Genomic DNA, 27,004 nt, shown 5'->3' on the forward strand with positions numbered 1-27,004 from the left:
GTTGTCGCAGTGTCTGCATGGTCTCGCCAATGTACCATGCTCTGGGGCATCCTTTCCTGCAACGTATGAGGTAGACAACGTTGGCCGAGTCACAGGAGTATGAACCATGCACCTGGTGGGTGGTGTCCTCTCGTGTGATGGTGGTATCTGTGTCGATGATCTGGCATGTCTTGCAGAGGTTACCGTGGCAGGGTTGTGTGGTGTCGTGGATGCTGTTCTCCTGAAAGCTGGGTAATTTGCTGCGAACGATGGTCTGTTTGAGGTTGGGTGGCTGTTTAAAGGCGAGTAGTGGAGGTGTGCCCCAGAGCATGGTACATTGGCGAGACCATGCAGACGCTGCGACAACGGATGAACGGACACCGCGCAACAATCACCAGACAGGAGGGTTCCCTCCCAGTCGGGGAACACTTCAGCAGTCAAGGACATTCAGCCACCGACCTTCGGGTAAGCATACTCCAAGGCGGCCTTCGAGACACACGACAACGCAAAATCGTCGAGCAGAAATTGATAGCCAAGTTCCGCACCCATGAGGACGGCCTCAACCGGGATCTTGGGTTCATGTCACGCTACACGTAACCCCACCAGCGAACAAATGTTATCTGTTTTTAATATAACGGGTCATTTGCTGTCTTTCTTTTCCTTCTGGATGTTTCTATGTTTCTGCCTCTCTCACTCTGTTTTTTTTTGGTTGTTTGTATATTCGGTGGCCTTGTAGGTAACACCTCTCTGTCTGCACACTGTGATTGCCTTGGCAACGGGCAGTTGGAAAGGCTATCTGTAATCACCAGGTATTGTTCTGTGATTTATAAATGCGAAGGGTTCGAGGATTTCATTTCCACAACATTCACCTGAGGAAGGAGGAAGCCTCCGAAAGCTTGTGAATTTCAAATAAAATTGTTGGACTATAACTTGGTGTTGTAAAATTGTTTACATTCATCCATACAGGCTGTAAGCACCTCAAACCTATAGGACAATTGCAAAGGCTGAGGCTTCTCCACTTATACCTTCTCAATCCCCTTACCTATCTCACTCGCAGTCGCACCCTCCTGTCCCTGATCAGGGACCAATTTAGACGACCTTATCCTAAGGGGTGTGACCGCCTCCTGGAACCGAATGTCCGGGTATTTTTCCCCCTCCCTGATGTGTCACAGTGTCTACAGCTCGACCTCCAGTTCAATGACTCTGAGCCAGAGCTCCTCAAGCCACAGATACTTACTGCAGACGTGTTTGCCCTGGATCACACTGGGGTCCAGGAGCTCCCACATTCTGCAGTCCCTACACATCACCTGTCCTGCCATCTTTATTATGTGTTAATTTATTTTTATTCTGAATTAAATTTATAATTTATAAACCCTACTACTCCCAATAAGCTTTACAACTGCTAGTAAACCTTCTACTGCTACTAAAACCTTACAATTACTAAGTTACTGCTTGTTTTGAAAGTTAAATGAGTCAAATACTCAGCAACCAATTTATCCCCGCTCACGGTCTGCTGCTGCTCAGGTCCACTGCTGCTCTGCAGAAAAAGTTAGGAAAAGCAAGGCAAAGCAAAGGAGCACCTCCTTCCCCCACTTCACCAAACTCCCACACTTACCAAACTCCCAAGTTGCCCACTCTGTGCCCGCTCCACTCAGGATGGGGGCACGATGGCTGCATTCACCACTGCATCCGAGGACGAGCAACATCACCATCCTCGCCAGGCATGGCATGCACTCCTGCCATTTGGAGCTCCACAACACAGTGCTGCACCACAGGCACCTGCACAAGAGCACAGAGGGGAACAACAGAGGGAGCAACGTTGCAGGAGGCACTACCCTCGTCAGAGGGTCTACAGACCGAGGCTCAGCTTCCTGGAACTCTCTGAGGAGTAGTGCATACGGAGGCTGAGTGTGAGTTGCCAGGTGGTCGCAGACATCTGCAGCCTCCATAATGACGAGCTGCTCCCGGCTGGGCCTAGCGGTAGCTCATTACTCGTCGCTGCTAAAGTCATCACTGCCCTCAACTTCTTTGCCTCTGAATAATTGCCACCAGTGACATCGCCGGGGTCTCTCAGTCATCTGCCCATAAGTGCATAAGGCAGGTCACCGACAGCTTGCTTCGAAGGGCCTCACGATACGTCAACTTCCCCTGGACGACTTCAGCCAGATGGAGAGGGCAGTGGGATTCCACTCTGAGGCTGGCTTCCCACGTGTACAATTGATTGCATCTATATAGCAATCCGAGCACCTCCACACGAGCCAGGACTGTTCATCAACAGGAAGGGGTATCACTCCATCAACACTCAGCTCGTTTGTGACCACCGCAAAAGATTCCTTCACGTGTGTGCGAGATTCCCTGGCAGCTGCCACGATTCATTCATTCTGAAGGAATCCAACATCCCAGGCCTCTTCCACGCTCCGAACATCCTTAAGGGCTGGCTCCTCGGGGACAAGGGATACCCCCTGCACACGTGGCTCATGACACCTCTGAGGAACCCCATCAGCGAGCAACAGCATCGATATAACGACAGCCACATCGCCACCAGGTCTATAATTGAATATGCAACAGGGCTGCTCAAGATGTGATTTCGGTGCCTCAATCGTTCTGGGGGAGCGCTTCAATACGCACCAGCAAGAGTGGGTCGCATTATAGTCGTGTGTTGTGTCCTGCACAACATGGTGCAACAGAGAGGGATACCGGTTGATGAGGTCCCATGGCCTCATCCACCATCCACATCTGCCATCAACACTGAGGAGGAGGTCGAACCCATGGGGAGAGCAGCGGCTCACCTGGCTGCTCATGAGGCCAGGGAGTCACTCAAATGTGAAAGTTTCCGTAAGATCAGAAAGTGAGAAGAGTCCAGTCCTCACATCACCTGGAAAGAGCAGCGTCAACACCAGCACCCCCTCCCCAGCACAAAACAATCCTGCAACTACACATACACCCACTGTAAAGTGACCCACTGGGTGGCATCAAGTGTCGCTGTTCATGGTGAAGCACATGAAAGGGAGCTATCAAAAAAAGGCAGTCAAGAATGGGCAAGACATGGCAGTAGTGGTGAGAATGATAACATTTAATGTGACTTTAATAAAAACCAAATATAAATGAAAAATATGACAGTCTGTCAGACACCCTTGTGCATACCCTTCCTACCGCTTCTACGTGGTGCATCCCCTGTGACTGCAGCAGAGATAGTGGCAGGTTGCTCTTGTTCACGCCCAGACTGCTTAGATGCTTTTGACCTACGCCCTCTGGGTTTTGGAGCCCGTGAGGACACCTCCAAACATTGCTCCACCTGCACCTGTACAGGACCAGACTCGGCCACCTGGAGAGGAGGCAACATTGCAGGTACTGGTTGAGAAGGGGGGCAACGGGTGAGGTGTGGGAGCACTTTGAGTGGCGTCCCCACTTCCATGACCCCTTTTGCCATCATCCCTCTCCTGGACCAAGCCCACATCACTCCTTCCACCCTGCTGGAGAACAGTTTGGAGGATATGTATGATGCCTTAGAAGCTCAGTTGTAAAGTTTCTGTCTGCCTGTTTAAGGCGGCAGAATGTTGTTCACCGTGAGTCCAAACGGCTGTTGTCAGGGCCTGAATGGACTCATTTGTGAGCCATGCTTGAAGCTCAATGGAGGCTAGCTTTCTCTCCATCGCAGACATGCGACACCATCTTAGACATTTCCGCAGTTCCCTGCGACACGATCTCGGACATTTCAGCAGTTAGGCCCGACACTATCTCAGACAGTTACTCACATCCCTGTGACGCTATCTTAGAGATTCCCTCATGTCCCTGTGACACTATCTCAGAGATTCCCTCCCATACCTGTGCCGCTATTGCACTAATGTAAGAGTTGGACTCCTCCATCCTCTGTGCTATTGTGGAGAGTGTGCGTGGCACCTGTTACAGCACCTCACAAATGTGCTGCTGCCCCTCGATCATTCTCCTTTTAAAGGATGGCCCCCAGGGTTCAGCATCTGCGTCCAGCTGAGCAGAGCCTGGAGAGGAGTGCATCCACCGACGCGGACTCTCTACTGCTGCCCCTATCACCAGTGTCTGCTCGTGCTCACTTGTGTGTGGTGACTCACCAGGTGCCAACCCAACTAACTGACTACTAGGACCCACCGAGGTGTGAGTATCTGCGCTGATGGATGGCTCACTAAGATGTGTCGGTGCACCCTCAGAGGCCGGGAACTCCTCTGAGAAATTGCCCTCTCCCATCACTGCAGTCGTTGAATCACCTGTAGGAAAACAGAAGGCAATATTAAGCATCATCACAGATATGTCATGTTGCAATGAGCATTCTGAAGTGTTCAACATGCCAATCATTATTAACATCAATTCATGTTGTGTGTGATGAATGTTAAAGTTGTCTCATCAGACGTTTGTGGAGTGCCAGTCTCCGCGTCCCCGACGGACAGGCACTCGAGGGTGCGGCTGATCTGCAGGGCCTCCTCCTCCGCCTCTGTGAGGACCACTATTTGTTGCAGCCCCCCCCCGTCCAGTCCTTGCCCTCTCGCGTGCATTTTGCGCTCTCTTCTCCTAAAAGGGGAGAAAGTACAGACGAGTGAGCGAGGGTGAAGTTGTCAGCCGAAGAATGCACTGGTTTGGGTGAGGCTGACTCTGAAAGAGATGCATCAGAGGGTGAGTATCAGACAGAGACATCACATTGGATCAGGATTGGGGTGAGTGGTAGTGGTGTGGTCACAAATGGGGAGGTGAGGAAGTGCTCAGGAAGTGAAGGTAAGTTGAGGATGAGCCTTAAGTGGGTGTGAGGAGTGATGTGATGGAGTTGTCTTGGCAGTGCAGAATGAGTTGGGGGGGGGCGGTGGTGGTGGGGGTGATGTGGAACATGGAATGCAGGAGAATGAGTAAGTGTACTCACTTTTGCTGACCAAGTTAGGTCATTGAAACGCTTCGTACACTGGACCCAAGTGCGGCAGATGTTGCTGCTGCTGGAGGGTGTGTTGCCTCCCTGGTACAAGGGTAAAGGATATCTTGGAGCAACTGGAGAGGAACTTGGAAAGGAAGAGGGAAGATCCAGTTGTCGTGGTCCATGTTGGGATCAATGACATAGGGAAGAAAAGGGAAGAGGTCCTGCTAAGAGAATATCAGAAGTTAGGAACTCAATTAAAAAGCAGGACCTCACGGGTTGTAATCTTGAGATTACTGCCTGAGCCACATCCAATTGACATGGGGTAGACAGATCAGGAAGGTGAATATGTGGCTGAAAGACCGGTGTGGGAAGGGGAGTTTCCATTTCATGGGACACTGGCACCAGTACTGGGACAGGAAGAAGCTGTACCATTTATGTTACCCTTCTCAGTTTTTACAGTGTGTACAGGACTCCTTTCTTAACCACTATGTGTGAAGCCCAACAAGAGAGGAATCACTGCTGAATCTAGTAATGGGAATTGAACCAGAGCAGATAAGAGAAGTGAGCATAGGGGAACATCTAGGCAATAGCGATCATAACATAATAAGGTTTAAAATAATGATTGAGAAAGACATAAGGAAAACAAAGACCAAAGAAATAGATTGGACAAAAGCTAATTTTGAGGGGATGAGACTGGAACAAGGGAAGGTAAGCTGGAAAAAAATTGACAGACAAAGAGATAGGACAGCAGTGGGTAATATTTAAAACGGTGATCAATAGAGTTCAGGAGAAATATATTTGTCTAAAAAGCAAGAACAAATTAGCCAATAATGATTCACCATGCATGAATAAAGAGAAAAGGGTAAAAGAAAGGATAATAAAGGTGAATATAAAGAGGTTAGGAAAGAAGTCAAAAAAACAATTAGGAAAGTAAAGAGGAACTACGAGATTAAATTATCAAGGAATATAAAAAGAAATAGTAAAGTATTCTACAGACTCATAAATAACAAAAGAAAAATCAAGATAAGGATAGGGATAGGGCCACTAGGAGATGCATAAGATAAACTCACAGGTAATGTCAGCGAAATGGCAGAAATACTGAATAGTTACTTTGTCTCAGTATTTACCAGGGAGACTAACATAGCGGACACAACATTAAAAGAAGAGATCAAAAAAGACATAAAAACATTTAAGATAGAAAGGGGGAAGATCATTGATAAACTAATCAAACTTAGAGAGGATAAAACCCCTGGTCTGGATGGATTGCATCCACGAATATTAAAAGAAGTTAGGGAGGAGATAGCAGAGGCACTATTACATATATATATAAATTCACTAGAAAAGGGAATAGTGCCAGAGGACTGGCGGACAGCTAATGTTATTCCTATATATAAAAAGGGAGATAGAACAAGTCTAAGGAACAATAGACCAGTTAGCTTGATGTTGGTGGTAGGAAAGATAATGGAATCTTTACTCAAAGATGTAATAGAAAAACATCCAGAGAACAAAAATATAATAAAGAATAGTCAGCATGGATTTCAGAAGGGAAAGTCATGCTTGACCAACCTTATTGAATTCTTTGACGAAGTAACAGAAAGAGTAGATAAGGGTAATATAGTAGATGTAATATATTTGGATTTTCAAAAGGCCTTTGATAAGGTGCCACAATGTTGACTCAAAACTAAGATCAGAGCATGTGGAGTCAGGGGACCGTAGCAGAATGGACAGCAATTTGGCTACAAAACAGAAAACAGAGAGCTGGGGTTAAGGGTAGCTACTGAGACTGGCAAAAGGTGGGAAGTGGGGTTCCACAGGGATCAGTGTTGGGACCACTATTGTTCACAATTTACATTAGTGATTTGGATTTGGGAATCCAAAGTACAATTTCAAAATTTGCGTAAGACACTAAATTGGGGGTATGGTTAATACTGAGGACTACGACAAAATACAAGAAGACATTAATAAACTTGCAGAATGGGCATGTAATTGGCAAATGAATTTCAATATAGATACATGTGAGGTGGTACATTTTGGTAGGAAGAATAAGGAGGCCACATACTACTTGGAAAATAAGTGTATAAATGGGTTGGAGGAGCAAAGGGATCTAGGGGTACAGATACACAAATCACTAAAAGTAACAATGTAGGTTATTAAGGCCATTAAAAAGGCAAATCAAGCACTGGGGTACAATTCTAGAAGGATAGAGTTGAAAAGCAGGGAAGTTATGTTAAACTTGTATAGAATCTTGGTTTGTCCACACTTGGAGTACTGTGCACAGTTTTGGTCTCCATATTATAAAAAGGATATAGAGGCATTGGAGAAGGTGCGAAAAAGATTCACAGGATGGCACCAGAACTGAGAGGATATCCTTATCAGGAAAGGCTAAACAGGCTGGGGCTCTTCTCTCTGGAAAAGAGAAGGGGTGACCTGATAGAAGTCTTTAAAATAATGAAAGGGTTTGTTAGGGTAGACAAAGAGAAAATGTTTCCACTTATGGAGGAGTCCAAAACTAGAGGTCATAAATATAAAATAGTCGCTAATAAATCCAATAAGGAACTCAGGAGAAACTTCTTTACCCAGTGGTAAGAATGTGGGACGCACTATCTTAAGGAGTAGTTGAGGCAAATAGCATTAATGCATTTAAGGGGAGACTAGATAAGCACATGAGGGAGAAAGGAAAAGGTATGCTGATAGAGTTGGATGAAATAAGGAGGGTGGAGGCTCGTGTGGAACATAAACGCCGGCATTGACCAGTTGGGCCGAATGGCCTGTTTCTTTGCTGTAGTTTCATTGTAACTCGATGTAATCATGTGTTGCATGTTCTACAACTTTGCCATGCATATGGGCTAAGCCATTGAGTCACCTGCGGAGGAAGACATGGAGACAGAGGCGCACGATGAACAGGATTATACAGAGGATGATGAGGAAGAACAAAGCCCACATGTCCTGCCAGCTGCAAGAGCTCTTTGACAGCAGGTTATCAAGGAGTGCTTTGATTAAATAATTCCCATTTCCTGGACCAGCAGTCATTCCCGACATCAGTCTCAGTCTGTCCACCATCCTTAGGGCTGCACCCAACCCAAGCACAGTATGGGCCTTTCAGTCAAATTACATTGCCTAGTCAACAAATACTCACCAAAAAAACGGCACACCAAGAATCCCGTAAAAGTCTATAATTGACAATAAGCATTAATTCATCCAGAAACTAATGATCACCATGCTGCAAGCCACTATTGCCTGACTTTAATGCTCTCCTACCTATTCAGGTGCTCCTACAAGGTGCAACATAAGAGGTGGAAGGCTGATGGACCTCCAATGACATGGTCGTGCTCGGACCTGAGAGGACCCAGCTCAGACTGCAGCATCTCGGCTTCTGCCTTGGTAGTCTGGCCCAGCTGGCTTTCTGGCACTAGGATGGGCATTGGTTGAGGATTGGCAGGGCATAGGTATGCTGTCATCCCGAGATAGGATAGCAAGACCTTCTCCCATGGTGCTACTGCCAGGCGCATGGGGCCTTGGCACTTGCACTGACATGCAGAACAGACTGCAGGAGCGCTGTGACTGCATTGCAGCCCTTATCCATGCTTTTACGCAAACTCTGGAAGCTTGTGGAACTGGTGGAGCTCGGAGCCTGGATGGCAGTAGTCTGATGTCACCACAGGCTCCATTACAGAGGACCCCACTGCAGCATTCATACAGCTGATCACATACTCCATGGTTGACTATATCGCCTCAATGCCATGCACAATGACTCCACACAAGTTGGAAGTAGACTCCGCTGCGCTATCCAACGTGGTTCAGGAGCTCCTTGGCAGGCTATCCATTACACCAAACAGTTGCTGGTGCACACCTATCAGTCTTCTTTTGAAGGCTGAGCCTTGGAAGTCCTCATCTGTGCCCTTCATAGCAGAGCTAGAACGTGAGCTCTCCCTCTGGAGATGTGTGTCCTGTGTCATTCTTTGCTCTTGCTCCTGCTGACCTTTGCGCAGTGAATCACCGAGTGCAGACCCTGAAAACTCATTGGGATCGACTTTGACTTTTGGGCGACCGACTGGCGGCGATTGCTGGTCGACCGCCTGTTCCAGCGGCGAAGAGGCACCCTCATTTAAATTTGGCAGGCGAACTGGGGGGCGCCAAACCCATTCTTAGCTTCTACACTCCTTTCCTGCAGATCCATCCACAACCAAAGGGGGCATAGGAGGAGGAAGATGATAAGGAGGAGAAAGATGAGGAGGAAGCTAATGAAGAGCAAGATGAAGTTGGGTTCAAGACCATCCATGAATGATCTCCTGTTCTTTGTTCCTCAGCCCCAACTCCCACCGACTCATGCCCTGCATCACTTGTTTCTTCACTCCCAAACACCACTTCAGATACTTTCACTAGGGGGGAGGTGGAATTAGATATTGTTAGTGAGGATGAGGCACTTGGTGATTCACAGAGCAAAAGGGAACTGGACGAGTGGGAAGTGGATGAGGATATGCCACCTTCCCTATGGAGACTGAGAAGAAGGCTGGCTGTGGCTTTGGAGTCATGGGACCCAGAACCCATGGCCTGAACAATAGGATGTTTGAGGAACATCGGGGGAAAAAATTGGTAAGGCCTATTATCGGGCATAGGTAGCACAATCCGTTATTAACCCGCGCCCGATGGTCCCTACGCAGGCAGCACATGAATTTTGTGCACATCCAAGACTCCATCTTGGCACTTTGGGAGGCCGCGTAGTGCCGAAACAACGGCCGCTACACGGCCCAATTTATAGCCCATCGTACCTACATGCAGACTCTCAGGTCTGTCTCCGAGGATATGCAACAACTGACAGGCATGACTCTCGAGTCCACAGCTCTCATTTGTGGCAACATCAGGGAAGCATTTTCTTCATTAAAATGCATGAGTGGAGCATATGGAAGCTTCATTGGAATCTGCAGCACACCCCCATCTAAGAAGCAGCCAGGGACCCGTCGGTACCAACACCTCCACGGAAGCACAGATTGCAGCTCTGATGGCAATGGGGAAGAGAATAGGCAGCACCTTGTACAGTAGTTTTCAGTCCATGGTTGTCACAATGCATGTTGCTGTCTCTTGCCTTTCAGGATCTGATAATGAAGGTGTCAGCCTTGGCTCAGTGATAGCACTCTTGCCTCTAAGTCAGAAATTTGTGGGTGCAAGCACCCTGCAATCTGGCTTCCAGAGCATGTTGCTGTCTCTCACAGTTTTCAGGATCTGATAGCTGCCATTAGACCAGCCACCCCATTGATCAGTAAGGATACAGATCCAGGGCCCAGAGGAATGGTGACAGCTGGATTATATCCGACGGATCCTGCCGTCTCAGGACAGCAGCATAATGCAGACCACAGGTGTTCCTCCGCAGAGCACCACACCAGGGGAAGGTGGGTGGTGACACTAGGCTGCCCAGGAACAAGCTCCAGAGATGCAACCAGCAGTGGTTCCCTGCTGGGAGCAAACTGCCACGGGAGGAGGGTCTCCTCTGTCCCACTTCTACTTTATGGAGCTTGAACAGCCATCCACCTCCTGCAATACTGGTCCTTAGGTTGCACCTATGAGAAGCACTAGAATAGGTGAAAGAAAGGCAGGTATAGCTACCCAGGGGAAGCACAGTGTTAGGAGAGAGTAGGTTGGCTTGTGTTCACTTTGGATTTTACTGTGATAAAATAGATTGTCTACTGATGTTGTGCTTTGTTATTCATGGAGTTTAGATTTATAAAAGAGAGAGGACACACTTATTTGGTGCTGACTTATTCCCTCAGGTGATGTATATTGGCTTGGAGCAAAGAGGGCTGAGGTGTTGTTTTTGACTTCAATGAAGTGTAAAATCGGACATGGTATAAAACAGGCATCGGCATCCGAACCCAAACCCGTCCCGCTCCCGCAAGGCGAGTTTGGTTAAAATTGGGACTTGAGTTACCCCAAATGCTTTGCGAGTATAAAAGTGGGAAACTCGAGCAACAGTGTCACTCACCCTCATTCTCATACAGCTAAATGAGGTCACTCAGACGGATCGTGGGAAGGACCAAAAAGCACGAGGAAATTTGAATGGATCAATTTTAGGGTGGAAAACTGGTGAAAGTGGCTTCAGCCTCATTTCCCGGCCACAAAAACTTACTTTTTCCAATTATACGCAGAAGTCATGCTGAAAACAGTATGGAAATTCTCCCCCTGATTGCTTACAGATTTCAAAACTTCAATACTCCACAAATTGTGCTAAACATTACAGCCTAGAAATTGCTGTTTGTGATATTCAAGGAGTTAAAACTTTTATTAAAATAATGGACAATGGAATGCCACAGGGATGCATTATGAATCTGTATGCTAGTATCTTAAGCAGTCATCTCTCGGCTTATATCATTGTGGACTATGATATCACCGGCAATCAGTGTGGTAATCCTCCGAGAACATTGATTTTAGATTTCTAATTGCATCCTCTACGCATCTTTGTCAAAAGTTTCTGACCACTGTTGGTAATTGAAAACTACATTTGATGTCTGCTTAAAGAGAGTTTGTTGTTCTTGAAACTTGTTAGGCAGACTTTTACTAATAATTGCGTCATCATTGTCAAACTCAACAATGAGAATGATCATCTTATCAGACGCAAACACTTACTATTCCCTCCCCAAGGCATCGCCTGTCACAATCTAATTAATATGTATTTTATAGATTTAAGTACGTTAAATAAACAAGCAATCTTTGTATTTTGCAGATACTATGGCAATAATGAGCTCAAAGGTACACATGTCATGTTCTCCACCAAGCCAGTGATTATTTTAGTGCTTAGCTTCATCTCATGCAAAATAAGCACCAATTCATTACAGCTTTTGATAAATGAAAGCATTTAAGCTCATTATTAACAAATTAAACAGCATTGAATCTGGAGTGTTCCAATTTTTAGCAAATTCTGTGGAGAGGAGATCATAGCCTTTCTGTAGGATACCTGTGCCTTGAAATATGAACATTGTTTGGAAATTGCCTCAGTGTCAATCCTGTGTTTTCTGATTGCCTGTAATCACAGAGTCATGAACGGACAGCAGAAGCTACACCAGCCTGGGCGAGTTATAAGCATCTCATGTGTTTTAGGAATCAAGCTCCCATGAGAAAAACAAATATATTCAGCATACAGTTGAAAATTCAATGTAGCCCATGCTAAAAATACGCAAAGCAAACAGCATTTAAGTAACTCCAACTCCCATAATATTTCAAGACTTTTATACACATTGAGGGTCGAAAAACATATTTCCTTGTATGGTTTCTGCTCAATACAATTATTATTCGCTGCGCTGTAGCAAGTATTTGTTTTCTGTCTTTCATTTGTGTTGAATGATCCATAAATAGTTGATGTGCTCTGTTGGTGATTCCTTTGCCTATTTTGGTGTCTTCGCTAAGCTCATTTCCCCACTTTACTACTGCTGAGCTGAGAACTTGCAGTTTCAAAAGGTCAGGAAGATTCCTGGAGGCAGCTGCATTTAGCTGGACTCATGATACCTGGGAAACTTATAATGGACTTCCTGGCATTGATTGGTATCCTTTTGTGGTAGTTAGCTTTCCTTAACATTGCTAATAGATCTCCTGTGTCATAGTGCACAGATAATTCGGGACCTGGAGTGTCTGATGCTTCCCAGTCTCACTGCAGTCTAAATGCATCAACACTTGCCCATCAATGCAATACAGAAAATTTCTGAAGTGTTATACTGAAGGTTTTTAAAAATTCGTTCATGGGATGTGGGCGTCGCTGGCAAGGCCAGCATTTATTGCCCATCCCTAATTGCCCTTGAGAAGGTGGTGGTGAGCTGCCTTCTTGAACCGCTGCAGTCCATGTGGTGAAGGTTCTCCCACAGTGCTGTTAGGAAGGGAGTTCCAGGATTTTGACCCAGCGATGATGAAAGAACAGTGATATATTTCCAAGTCGGAATGGTGTGTGACTTGGAGGGGAACGTGCAGGTGGTGTTGTTCCCATGTGCTTTCTGCCCTTGTCCTTCTAGGTGGTAGAGGTCGCGGGTTTGGGAGGTGCTGTCGAAGAAGCCTTGGCGAGTTGCTGCAGTGCATCCTGTAGATGGTACACACTGCGGCCACGGTGCGCCGGGGTGAAGGGAGTGAATGCTTAGGGTGGTGGATGGGGTGCCAATCAAGCAGGCTGCTTTGTCCTGGATGGTGTCAAGCTTCTTGAGTGTAGTTGGAGCTGCACTCATCCAGGCAAGTGGAGAGTATTCCATCACACTCCTGACTTGTGCCTTGGAGGCAGGACGTGAATCACTTGCCGCAGAATACCCAGCATTTGAACTGCTCTTGTAGCCACAGTATTTATGTGGCTGGTCCAGTTAAGTTTCTGGTCAATGGTGACCCCCAGGACGTTGATGGTGGGAGATTCAGCAATGGTAATGCCATTGAATGTCAAGGGGAGGTAGTTAGACTCTCTCTTGTTGGAGATGGTCATTGCCTGGCAATTGTCTGGCGCAAATGTTACTTGCCACTTATCAGCCCAAGCCTGGATGTTGTCCAGGTCTTGTTGCATGTGGGCACGGACTGCTTCATTATCTGAGGGGTTGCGAATGGAACTGAACCCTGTGCAATCATCAGCGAACATCCCCATTTCTGACCTTACGATGGAGGGAAGGTCATTGTTGAAGCAGCTGAAGATGGTTGGGCCTAGGACACGGCCCTGAGGAACTCCTGCAGCAATGTCCTGGGGCTGAGATGACTGACCTTCAACAACTACTACCATCTTCCTTTGTGCTAGGTATGACTCCAGCCACTGGAGAGTTTTCCTCCTGATTCCCATTGACTTCAATTTTACTAGGGCTCCCTGGTGCCACACTCGGTCAAATGCTGCCTTGATGTCAAGGGAAGTTACTCTCATCTCACCTCTGGAAATCAGCTCTTTTGTCCATGTTTGGACCAAGATTGTAATGAGGTTTGGAGCCAAGTGGTCCTGGCAGAACCCAAACTGTGCATCGGTGAGCAGGTTATTGGTGAGTAAGTGCCGCTTGATAGCACTGTCGACAACACTTTCCATCACTTTGCTGACGATTGAGAGTAGACTGATGGGGCGGTAATTGGCCATATTGGATTTGTCCTGCTTTTCGTGGACAGGACATACCCTGGGCAATTTTCCACATTGTCGGGTAGATGCCAGTGTTGGAGCTGTACTGGAACAGTTTGGCTAGAGGCGCAGCTAGTTCTGGAGCACAAGTGTTCAGCACTATTGCTGGGATGTTGTCAGGGCCTATAGCCAGTGTACTCAGCCGTTTCTTGATATCATGTGGAGTGAATCGAATTGGCTGAAGACTGGCTTCTGTGATGGTGGGGATATTGGGAGGAGGCCAAGATGGATCATCTACTCGGCACTTCTGGCAGAAGATGCTTGCAAACGTGTCATCCTTGTCTTTTGCACTCACATGCTGGACTCTGCCATCATTGAGGATGGGGATGTTTACATACCCTCCACCTCCCGTTAGTTGTTTAATTGTCCACCTCCATTCACGACTGGATGTGGCAGGACTGCAGAGCTTTGATCTGATCCGCTGGTTGTGGAATCTCTTAGCTCTGTCTATAGCATGTTGCATCTGCTGTTTAGCATGTATGTAGTCCTGTGTTGTAGCTTCACCAGGTTGGCACCTCAATTTTAGATACACCTGGTGCTGCTCTTGGCATGCTCTTCTACACTCCTCATTGAACCAAGGTTGATCCCCTGGTTTGTTGGTAATGGTAGAGTGAGGAATATGCCGGGCCATGAGGTTACAGATTGTGTTGGAATACAAATCTGCTGCTGCTGATGGCCCACAGCGCCTCATGGATGCCCAGTTTTGAGCTGCTAGATCTGTTCTGAACCTATCCCATTTAGTACGGTGGTAATGCCACACAACACGTTGGATGGTGTCCTCAGTCTGAAGGTGGGACTTCGTCTCCACAAGGATTGTGCGGTGGTCATTCCTACCAATACTCTCATGGACAGATGCATCTGCGACAGGTAGGTCGGGGAGGACGAGGTCAAGCAGGTTTTTCCCTTGTGTTGGTTCGCTCACCACCTGCCGCAGGCCCAGTCTGGCAGCTATGTCCTTCAGGACTCAGCCAGCTCGGTCAGTAGTGGTGCTACCGAGCCACTCTTGGTGATGGACATTGACGTCCCCCACCCAGAGTACATTCTGTGCCCTGGGTGGTTACAGATATAATATTTGTAATACCACTTCACAAAACTGGTTTAAGATGCAAACAACTTTGTTCTTTTCTCCCTACAACCTCTTATTGTTATTTACATTGGAAAAATATTCACAGTGAGTCCGTAGTCTTTACTCAAGATGAAAATTCGTTATTTTTTTCATCTTCTTCCCCAAAGTCATTTTTTCTCAGTTATTTAGAAAATCATAAAATATTTTTTCTACCCTTCACTTCCCTTAGTTAATCTCAAGTTCTTGCTGCTGCTATTATCGATGTACTTCTGCACCAGAGAGGTTCGTCCCCACCATTGTTTTTCCGAAACTTCCTTTCCTGGGTAAGGTCCTGAACATCCATCAGTTATCTGTGAGAAAAGGACATAAAGTAATTACCTTAACCATATGCTCACAGTATATGACAGCAACTTTGTAATCATAATGTTAAATCAAATCGTGATTAGTTTAAATTCAAGCTAAGCACTCGTGGAACTTCTTGGGCGTTAAATTGGGCCGTGTAGCCCCCCTTGTTTCGGCGCTACATGGCCTCTCCAACATCCAAGATGGCGTCTTGGCTGCGCACACATGTTTCCAGTGTGATGTGTGCCGAACGCCATCTCGATATAGAAGTTTGTGCATGCAGAAACACCAAATGCCGGAAGTATGTAAAGTCAGGAGAAAATGGATACAATCAGTGTGCAATGATGATTTAAAGTGATAGACACCATTTTTGGACTTAACATTCAACTCAACGCACAGTCTTAACCCCAACCATCTTAACGTGTCTTAGAGTACCAGGCGGACACCACCAGCGCTGTTTAAAGGGACCATCCAGGATATACAGGTTAGTGGCTGCATTATTTCTTCTGGCTGCCGAGATATTTGTAACTGTTTTTGGAGGTTTCCTATACTTGAATACTAGGACTAGGGGACATAGCCTAACATTTAGAGCCAGGACGTGCAGGTGTAAAACATAGAATCATAGAAAATAGGAGCAGGAGTAGGGCATTTGGCCCTTCAAGCCAGCTCCGCCATTCAATATGATCATGGCTGATCCTCTACCTCAATACCATATTCCCGCTCTCTCCCTATACCCCTTGATGCCTTTTGTGTCGAGAAATCTATCGATCTCCTTCTTAAATATATTCAGTAGCTTGGCCTCCACAGCCTTCTGTAGTAGAGAATTCCACAGGTTCACCACCCCCTGAGTAAAGAAATTTCTCCTAAGTTAGGAAATTCTTCTCCACACAAAGGGTTGGAGATGTTTGGAATGCTCTTCTGCAAAAGGCAGTTAATGCTAGATCAATTGTGAATTCTAAATCTGAGATTGATAGATTTCTGTGAACCAAGGGCATTGAGGAATATGGAGCTAAGGTGGGTATATGGAGTTAGGTCACAGATCAACCATGATCTCACTGAATGGCAGAACAGGCTCGAGGGTCTAAATGCCACTGCCACTTGCTGCCTCCTGATATGCGCCACCTTCTCCTGCAAGAAAGCAGGACGTGTGTCTGGGTGATGTGCCTGTCATGGTTGAATAGCTACCAGTGTGTGTGGCCTGTGAGTTGTGGGTGGGTGGGTGCAACAGTGGTAATGTGTAAGGGTGAGAGGAAGCATCTGATTGGAAGAGTTGAGTACTGATGGAAAGAGTTTGTTGGTATGTGGGTGATGGGGGTGTAGTGCATGGAGCAGTGGATCTGGCTAGTGGTGTAGTTGGTTGGAGAAACCACTTGACAGTTGACCTCACTCACCTTGACCATTCATGTCAAAGCATCGAACTTCTTCCTGTACTGCATCCACGTTCATGATTCTGTGCACCTGGCTTTGACTTCATCCCCTGTTGCCTCCCTCTGCCTTTTGGGTATATGTCTGGAGGGCCCTTTGTCACCACCCCCCCCCCCCCCCCACCGTGGATATAAGATGTCCCTCCTCCTGTCCACTTCTTGCACCAAGGCCTCTAGTGCATCAGCAGAGAACCTTGGTGCACGCACTCTCGCAGGCCTGGTACAAACTCAGATCGGCAGATTGGTGAGGTCTAGCGTGCAGATTGGAGGATGTGGGATTTAGTAGTGCGCAATCTTTATTCAACATTTTAACATAACTCATCAGTTTGTAAACGTCGGGACGGGAGCTGCATCTGTGTTTTGCATGTGCGATGTCTGATCTCTGTTCAGACTCTGTGCAGACAGCAGACTGTTATTTTCAGCATATAACAGGTATCAGCTACCTTTAATAGATTTTTAAGAGACAGTGTGCCTTTAAGGGATTGGGGCTCCCCCTGTTGGTGAAAAGTGCAAATTGCATTAAATCCTTGCGTCAATGCTGATTCGGAACGCTGCTTGAAGGTAAGTCCTCAGGCCTCAGGAAAGTCTCGTCCTGCCTGTGCATGGGCCGTTGGGAATGAGGGTAAGAGCGGATCGTGTTACCTGTGCCCAATAATAGGCCCTATCCAATTCCCATCCCCCCCTTGTGTCCTAACAACAACTTGATTCTGTGTGTTCTTCTCACGCATTAATTAAAAATACTCATTGTATGGCTCATTGTTAAAGTACAACTGAAAGTAAAGGTAAGAAGCATTGCCTTGGTAGATGAGATAATTAGTCATAAAAAGAATGAGAAGAAAATATACTGAGCGAATGAACATATCTTAGGTGGATACCCACGCTAGTGTGGTGCTGCAACTTGGGCCCTTGTCCCGGTAGAGGAGATGGGAGGAATGCCACCTTGCTCTGTCATCAGTTGCCACATGGAAAGAAACAGTCAACAAGTACTGGGCCTCGCTATTGCCAGGATTTAGCCCTGGCATGCACTGTGTGCCTGATATCATCCCACCAGTCCCACCTGAAGAGGGGTAACAGCACTCACTGCCCCCACTCCCATCAGGAGTTCTTTTCGGTACAGAAAAGGGGCTGTGTCCCGGAACAACTGGGTTCTGCACCAGTTCCTTCCCCCCCCGCCAACCTCGGCCAGGTTGCATGATGTTTACACTTTATAGGCAAAGGAATTCCCAGCTCTAGATTCTTAATGAAGATTGAATTGCACTAAAATTTCAAAGAATTTTAAGGCAGGTAAATAGATCCAGTCGTCTTCTATCGTGATATCTAACATAAATATGAAAGTTATCAAACAAAGTGATCAGGAGTAACACCCCTTGTTATTGAGCCATCACTAAAGGGGCCACTCTTGTGTTGTAAATGTGAGTAATTATCCCATTATAATTACTAAGAACTATACTTCTCCTCTTGCCCTTTATTATCCTTTTTACATAATTACAGTTTTTAAGCTATTTGACTTTTTCTGTTAGATCTTTGTAATAACCAATCATTCTGCATGCTGTCCTTGCCCTGACTCTGATTAATGTGACCTTTTTGATAGAAATCTACTAACCAAACCAACAAGAACAGGAATAATTCCCCCTCCCCCAGCAGATAATTGAAGCTTATAGAATATAATTTTCCTTTTAAATGAACAGTAATATGAATCAACTGGCAGAAGTAACATTCTGTGTAAGTGCTGACATCATCAAAATATTGTTTCTTTAGTCTTTTTAATGACCAATTTGGCAATGTGTAACCTGCGAAATAAAGACAAATAACCCAGGAAGTGCTCATATTGTGTAAACTCTATTTGGATTAAAAATTAAGGAAGATCAAGTTGCTTTATTGTCCTCCATAATGACCCAGCCTGATCCATTCTGGTATTTCAGACTGATATAAAGAATTTATTTAACAGATCAACCATTTCTTGATTCACCCTCGAGAGGTGTTTTAATGGATAAGTTGTGTCTCACTCTGTGGTGGAATTAGACTGTATTTTGATGGTGGGAAGCATTCTGGGGAGAAGATTGAATGAACCGACACAAGTTATCTCCCTGGCCACTGTCTGAGGCTGAACCAGACTGTTCACAAACTTGGTGTCCTATTTGACCCTGAGATGAACTTCCGACCATATATCCACTCCATCACCAAGACCACCTACTTCCATCTCCGTAATATCACCCAGCTCCACCCCTGCCTGAGCTCATCTGCTGCTGAAACCCTCATCCATGCCTTTGTTACCTCTAGACTTGACTATTCCATTGCTCTCCTGGCCAACCTCCTACCTTGCACCCTCCATAAACTTGAGCTCATTCAAAACTCTGCTGCCAGTATCCTAACTCGTACCGAGTCTCATTCACCCATCACCCCTGTGCTCGCTGACCTACATTGGCTCCCGGTCCGGGAATGCTTCGATTTTAAAATTCTCATCCTTGTTTTCAAATCCCTCTGTGGCTTCGCCCCTCCCTATGTTTGTAATCTCCTCCAGCCCTACAAACCTTCAAGATCTCTGCGCTCCTCCAATTCTGGCCTCTTGCACATCCCCCATTTTAATCACTCCACCATTGGTGGCCATGCCTTTAGCTGCCTAGGTCCTAAGCTCTGGAATTCCCTCCATAAACCTCTTTGCTTCTCTACCTCTCTCTCCTTCTTTAAGATGCTCCTTAAAACCTACCTCTTTGGCCAAGCTTTTGGTCACCTGTCCTAATATCTCCTTATGTGGCTCGGCATCAAGTTTTGTTTGATAACGCTCCTGTGAAGCACCTTGGGATGTCTTACTACGTTAAAGGCACTATATAAATGCAAGTTGTTGTTGTTATAGTATAGGTGGTGTTGGTCAGCAACCAATCACTTAAGTTGATTGGATTTGTCTCCTAATAATTGGCTCTATTGATGTTTTGTTGCATTGGCAGAAAATGGTCAATGTTGCTTTAAACCCATGCTGGAAAATATAACAACATATAAATGTACTTTTAAGCCAACTCTGCTAATTTCTGGCTGGTAATGTTAGTATAACAATTACTGTCACTCAGAAGACACCCCTAATAGGAGGGAGCACAATTATCTTACAGGGGAACTGGCTGGCAGTGTTAGACCTGACAATTATTCGGAACAAAATTACAAACAATTTGTTTGAGTGCTGTGTATATTGAGCCATAAGTGCCAATTTTGAATGATCGTGTGTATATTTTTCACAGGAGACATGTCAAATACATCTGACAATCAAACATCCTGTCTGATGTCGCTGTATTTAATTACTGACATTTATGGTACAAATAATAAATTACATTCATCTGACCAGAATGTAAATTCAGAGGAGCTGGGTGTTCCCAGAAATGGAATAAGAAGACTGGAATAGGGAATAAAAAATTGATTAAAAAGCAAGTTGCTAGCTGAATCATTCAATATAACTCAGTGATACCTATCACTCCACAGACATTAATAGACAGCACTAAATGTACAGTGTCCCAAGGAAAATTGTTTTAGAATCAGGCATGTTGTAAATTAAACAAGTGCAGACTCTACCAATCTTGTCAAACCAACCTTATAATCTAACAAATAAACTATTATACATTATTGTAATTAATTTTCAAAAACATGAAACCTCCAGGGTCCTGCATAAATATGTATGAGGTGTGCCAAAAGTGAACGAGATACATTTCTAAATTATAATTAGGTTTTTTTTAAAAAAATGTTCTCCCTAATTTTCATGTGACTTTCCCTCTCCTGAAGGTGGTAAGTTTTGTGAGATGAGATTCCACAGCTGCCAGCAGACATTGCTGTCTTCAAGTGGCCAGTCTTCTCCCATGAGCCTGGTTACTGCGTGTAGACAGGCTACTCAATCATACATATCATCAGGGCCCAGTTTGATCCTGTTCTCACTCGACATCCACCTGCACCCACTTCCTGGCAGAGGTCAATAGTTAGCGATCAGAAGCAGGAACTCTGGCTGATATTTGCTCCCCCGCTTTGTCAATTATGGAACCCCAACTATTGATCTGGCTGAAATCAGTTAATTAAGCACGCACCCAGCGACCGAACCTGGAACCTTCCGGATTGGATGGCTAAATATCACAGCTCACAGTGCATGGGCCCACTAAGCTGTTGGAGGTCCATTATACTCATTTTTTAAAAAAAGGTTTATATATTTTTAATAGAGGATTTTCACTTAGGAAAAAATAATTACCCTTTGTAGAGTCATATGATGTAAGGGGAAAATTGACAATCGGTTATGCATGTAGGGGAATTGAAAATCCTGAGAGTAAATTTTGCACCCAATGCAGTGCCAGGATTGTGCTGCCAATTTTTCACAGCCTGGCTGAGCTGGATTTAATGGAGGCTGTTTTGCAGCTCATGAGGGCATGGTTTAGGCTGTAAGAATTATTTGAGTTTATGTGGGCTGCAATCTCCTGAGGTTTGCAGGGAAGCTTGCAGGCAGTGCTCTTAGCCACAAATAAATGGTTGAGTGGAAGGCCTTCTCTGGCCTTTGAGATTTTTTTTTCTTCAAGCTGTGTTATGCTGTTTCAAGTTTGTTTCTCACATAATTGCAGTTTTTGCCTTTTGGGTCGTTATTTTCCATTGTCTTCAGTTCATTTGTTTGTTTTGTTTTTCACACTTGTTTTTGCATTTTTTTGGACTTGCTTGTGCTTTTAATTGATTTTAATCACCCTAAGGTGTTACAGTAAGCATTCGTCTGGGAATTCCTTTTGCCCTCAGCAAGCTTGAGGATGAAGAGGAGTTGCAGAGGAATGAGCAAAGGGAGGTCTGCCTGTGCCCGAGGTGGGCTACACAGATCCACTGCTACCCATGTAAGCGGATCTACAGATCCCAATAGATGTTGGAAGAAATGTGACTTTGCCACCCACGCTTCACTGGGAAGTCTTTACCCAGGTCAGAATTATGCTCCTAATTTGCCATCTTGTTGTGCAAGCAACAAAGTAATCTTGAGGTCCTAAAGGTTGAAGGAACACGTGCACAGTGGCAAACATATGCCCAACATAAAGGCCAGCATGGGTACCAGTATGTCATTATGCAGCTAGGTTGTGTCACAGTAACTTGAGTCTTTGAAAGATGTGAATGTTGCAAGGCTTTCAGTTGTAGATTGCACCTTGAATATGTGCCCTACTGAGATATGAATATGCATGATGCATTGAAAGGGGTTATGTTTATGTGAGAGCTTGGCATGGGTGAGTACTAAGTATTGAACAGATTGACAGGCAACACTTTGTGGCATGCAATCTTGGGCCATGTAACAATGCATGCATTTAGCTTGGCTCAGTGGTAGGATTCTCTTCTCTGAGTCAGAAGGTTAGCAGTTCAAGCTCCACTCCAGGACTTGGGCACTGAGCTAGGCTGAGACATAGGAACAGGAGAATCTGTGCTGCACTCCTTCCTAGGCCAATGTGTCCTTTCTAAGGTGCCACTCAAGCCTATTCTACCATTCAATGAGATCATGGCTGATCTGTATCCTAACTCCATTTACCCACCTTGACTCCATATCCCTTAATACCTTTGGCTAGCAAACTTCTATTGATCTCAGATTTAAAATTATTAATTAAGTTAGCATCTACTGCTTTTTGTGGGAGAGAGTTCCACACTTCTATCACCCTTTACGTAAAGAAGTGTTTCCTAATTTCTCTTCTGAATGGCCTGGCTCTGATTTTAAGTTTATGTCCCCTTGTTCTAGACTCTCCCACCAGCGGAAAAAGTTTCTCTCTACCCAATCAATGCCTTTCAAAATCCTAAAAACCTCAATCAAATCACCCTTTAACCTTCTACAATACCAGGGAATACAAGCCTAGTTTATGTAATCTCTCCTCATAATCTAACCCTTGGAGCCCTGGTAACATTCTGGTGAATATGTGCTGCATTTCATCCAAGGCGACTATATCCTTTCTAAGGTGCAGGACCCAGAACTGTACACAGTTCTCCAGATGTGGTCGAACAAGGGCTTTGTATAGCTGTAGCAAAACTCCCTCCCCTTTATATTCTAGCCCTCTAGACATAAATGCTAACATTCCATTAGCCTTTTTGATTATTTTTTGTACCTGACCACTACATTTTAGTGATCTGTTTACATAGACCCCTAAATTTCTTTGGATCGCCACTGTACCTAACTTTTCACCATTTAAAAAATACTCGGATCTATCCTTTTTTTTGGTCCAAAATGGATGACCGCACACTTACAATCAGTGTAGTACTGAGGGAATGCTGTATTGCCTGGGGTGACAACTTTTGGATGAGATACTAAACCAAGGCCCTGTTCAGGTAGATGTCAAAGCACCCTTGGTATTATTTGAAGAAGAGCAGGGGAGTTCTTCCAGTGTCCTGGTCAATGTTTTACCCCCATACTAAAACAGATTAACTGGTCTTTTATCTTATTGCTGTTTGTTGGACCATGCTGTGCACATGTTGGCTGTTGTGTTTGCTATATCACAACAATAAGTACACTTCAATAGTAATTAATTGGCTATGAAACACTTTTGGACATCCCGAGGTCATGAAAGAAGTTATAGAAATGAAAGTTCTTTATTTCTTTCTTTGCATGGTACTGTTGGGTAGCCTCACCTTGTCAGATTTCTGAAAATGTGGCATTTTCTCTGCTTCTGTTTACAGGGCCTACAGGTAGTGTAGACAGCATTGAGCTGCCCTCGCTGAGTTCGTCTTGCCCATGAGACCCACCTCCTGCTCCCTCGACCCTATTCCCACCACTCCACTGACCACCAAACTTCACTTCCTGGCCCCCTTTTTAGCTGATATCGTTAACAGTACCCTCTGTTCGGGTACAGTCCCCCTCCCCTTCAAATCTGCCGTCTTCACCTCCCTCCTCAAAAAACCCACCTTGCAAACTATCACCCCATCTCCAACCTCTCTTTCCTCTCCAAAGTCTTTGAACGTGTTGTTGTCTCCCAAATCCGTGCCCATCTTTCCCGCAACTCCATGTTTCAATCCCTCCAATCAGGTTCCTGCCCCACCACAGTACTGAAACGGCCCTTATCAAAGTCACAAATGACATCCTATGTGACTGTGACTGTGGTAAACTATCCCTCCTCATCCTTCTCGACCTGCCTGCAGCCTTTGTCATGGTTGACCACACCATCCTCCTCCAAAGATTCTTCTCTGTCGTCCAGCTGGGTGGGACTGCCCTCGCCTGGTTCCATTCCTATCTAGAAGCATAGAATCATAGAATCATAGAATGGTTACAGCACAGAAGGAGGCCATTCAGCCCGTTGAGCCTCTGCTAGCTCTCTGCAAGAGCAATCCAGCTAGACCCACTCCCCCGCCCTTTCCCCATAGCCCCCTTCCCTTTAAGTACTTACCCAGTTCCCCTTTGAAAGCCACAATTGAATCTGCCTCCACCAGCCCCTCGGGCAGTGCATTCCAGATCATAACCATTCGCTGTGTAAAAAAGTTTTTCCTCATGTCGCCTTTGGTTCTTTTGCCAATCACCTTAAATCTGTGTCCTCTGGTTCTTGACCATTCCGTCAATGGGAACAGTTTCTCTCTTATCTACTCTGTCGAGACCCTTCATGATTTTGAACACTTCTATCAAATCTCCTCTCCACCTTCTCTGCTCTAAGGAGAGCAACCCCAGCTTCTTCAGTATATCCACGTAACTGAAGTCCTTCATCCCAGGAACCATTCTAATAAATTTTTTCTGCACTCTCTCTAAGGCCTTCATGTCCTTCCTAAAGTGCGGTGCCCAGAATTGGACACAATACTCCAGTTGTGGCTGAACCAGTGCTTTATAAAGGTTTATCATGAGTTCCTTGCTTTTGTACTCAATGCCTCTATTTATAAAGCCCAGGATCCTGTATGCTTTTTTAACCGTTTTCTCAACCTGCCTTCCTCCAGTCCGAAAAACAACCGTTCACTAATACTCTCTGTTTCCTGTCACTTCGCCAATTTCATACCCATGCTGCCACTGCCCTTTTTATTCCATGGGCTCCAACTTTGCTGACAAGCTATCCAGTCATAGCCAGAGAATCACCTGCAATGGTTTCTTTTCCTGCTCCCACACTGTTACCTCTGGAGTTCCCCAATGATCTATCCTTGGTCCTCTCCTTTCTCTTGTCTACGTGCTGCCGCTCGACAACATCATCCGATAACAAAACGTCAGGTTCCACATGTACACTGACGCCATCCAGCTCTACCTTTCTTGCCTCCTCCACTGCCTCTGATTTGTCACGTTGCTTGTCTGACATCCAGTACTGGATGAGCAGAAATTTCCTCCAAATAAATATCGGGAAGACTGAAGCCATTGTCTTTGGTCCCTGCCACAAACTCCATTCCCTAGCCACTGACTCCATCCCTCTCCCTGGCCGCTGTCTGAGGCTGCAGCAGATTATTTGCAACCTTGGCACAAAGTCACGTTCACCCATCACCCTTGTGCTCGCTGACCTACATTGACTCCAGGTCCAGCAACACCTCAATTTTAAAATTCTCATTCTTGTTTTCAAATCCCCCATGGCCTCGCCCCTCCCTATCTCAGCAGCCACCTCCAGCCCTACAGCCCTCCGACATTTCTGCGCTCCTCCAATTCTTGCCTCTTGCCCATCCCTGATTTTAATTGCCCCACTATTGGTGGCCGTGCCTTCAGCTGCCTAGGCCCTAAGCTCTGGAATTCCCTCCCTAAACCTCACTGCCTCTCTACCCCTCTTTCTTCCTTTAAGATGCTCCTTAAAACCTACCTCTTTGACCAAGCTTTTGGTCACCTGTCCTAATATCTCCTTATGTGCCTCAAATTTTGTTTGATAACACTACTGTGAAATGCCTTGGGGCATTTTACTACATTAAAGGTGCTATATAAATGTAAGTTGTTGTTGTCCAACACATGCTGCCAAGAATGGTGCATTGCTGTCCTCTGGGGAGATTGCCCTAAAGTGCCACACCCACCTCTTGTAGCAGCATGGTCACCTTGCCAGTCATCAAACTGTTGGTTGGATGCTGTACCACCCTGCCACTTGCCCACAGTTTCCATTTCGTGCCTCCACATTGGATTTCCTTCCACTTCATTTTTGCCTGACATTCCTCTCCTCTCCTCCCTCCAAGCCTTGGCAAAGCTCTACAAGTAGTTAAAATTCATTTTGAAGCTTTATAAAGGCTGAAACATATTTTGCCCCCATATGCAGTCACTTGTCTTTCATTGTGCATGTGACAAAAATGATGTATTTTTTTCGAATAATGTTTTGATAGTTATCAGTTTAAAACTCAGACGTTGTTTAGAAGGAGTTTAGCAACCAGTTAAAGCCTATGTACTGTTGTGAAGTTTTTTGTTATGTCCTCCTTAGGAACAGCCCTGAGAGGCAGTCCAACACATAATTTTCAATCATATATGATTTTGTGAATGTTTCTGTTTATATTTTATTGACAGTTCATTTTCAAATTTGTGTGGCTCAATATTAAAAATCCAGGATGTCCAAGTAATTTCATATTAGGAAATAAAAGAGACAATTTTGTTCAAATTAAGGGCAGTTAAAAAATCCTTTGGGAAAGACCGTGAGTCGGAGAATCTCACAAGAGGAGACAGTTTGAAAACTCCATACGAGACAGGTATATATTCCTGAAAGATTAAGAAGAAATATAAGTGTATACTTAAAAGTCAGTTATAAAAAATTAGGTTAGTTCTTAAAGTTGTGATATTTTTTAATATTTTGTCTATACAAGTGAAGAAATAAACTTCCTACAGTAAATATTTAATTATATCAGTGTTAAAATTATTAACTTGTTCATTGCTTAATAAATTCATTTCACTATAAGCTTAAAGACAAGGTCTGCTGCGAGGCTGGGTGCGACTGTCCATAGCTCAGTGGTAGCACTCTTGCCTCTGAGTTAGAGGGTTGTGGGTTCAAGCTCCACTCCAGAGACTTGAGCACAAAATCTAGGCTGACACTCCAGTGCAGTATTGAGGGAGTGCTGCATTGTCTGAGGTGCTGTCTTTCGGATGAGATGTTAAACCAAGGCCTCATCTGCCTTCTCAGGTGGATGTAAAAGATATCAAAGACACATTTCAAAGAAGAGCAGGGGAGTTCTCTGCGATGTCCTAGCCAATATTTATCACTTAACTAACATCATTAAAAATAGTTTATCTGGCCTTATCACATTGCTGTTTGTGAGTCCTTACTGTGCGCAAATTGGCTGCTGCATTTCCTCCATTATGACAGTGACTACACTTC

This window comes from Heptranchias perlo, chromosome 11, assembly GCF_035084215.1.
Source record: "Heptranchias perlo isolate sHepPer1 chromosome 11, sHepPer1.hap1, whole genome shotgun sequence".
Classification (NCBI taxonomy): Eukaryota; Metazoa; Chordata; class Chondrichthyes; order Hexanchiformes; family Hexanchidae; genus Heptranchias; species Heptranchias perlo.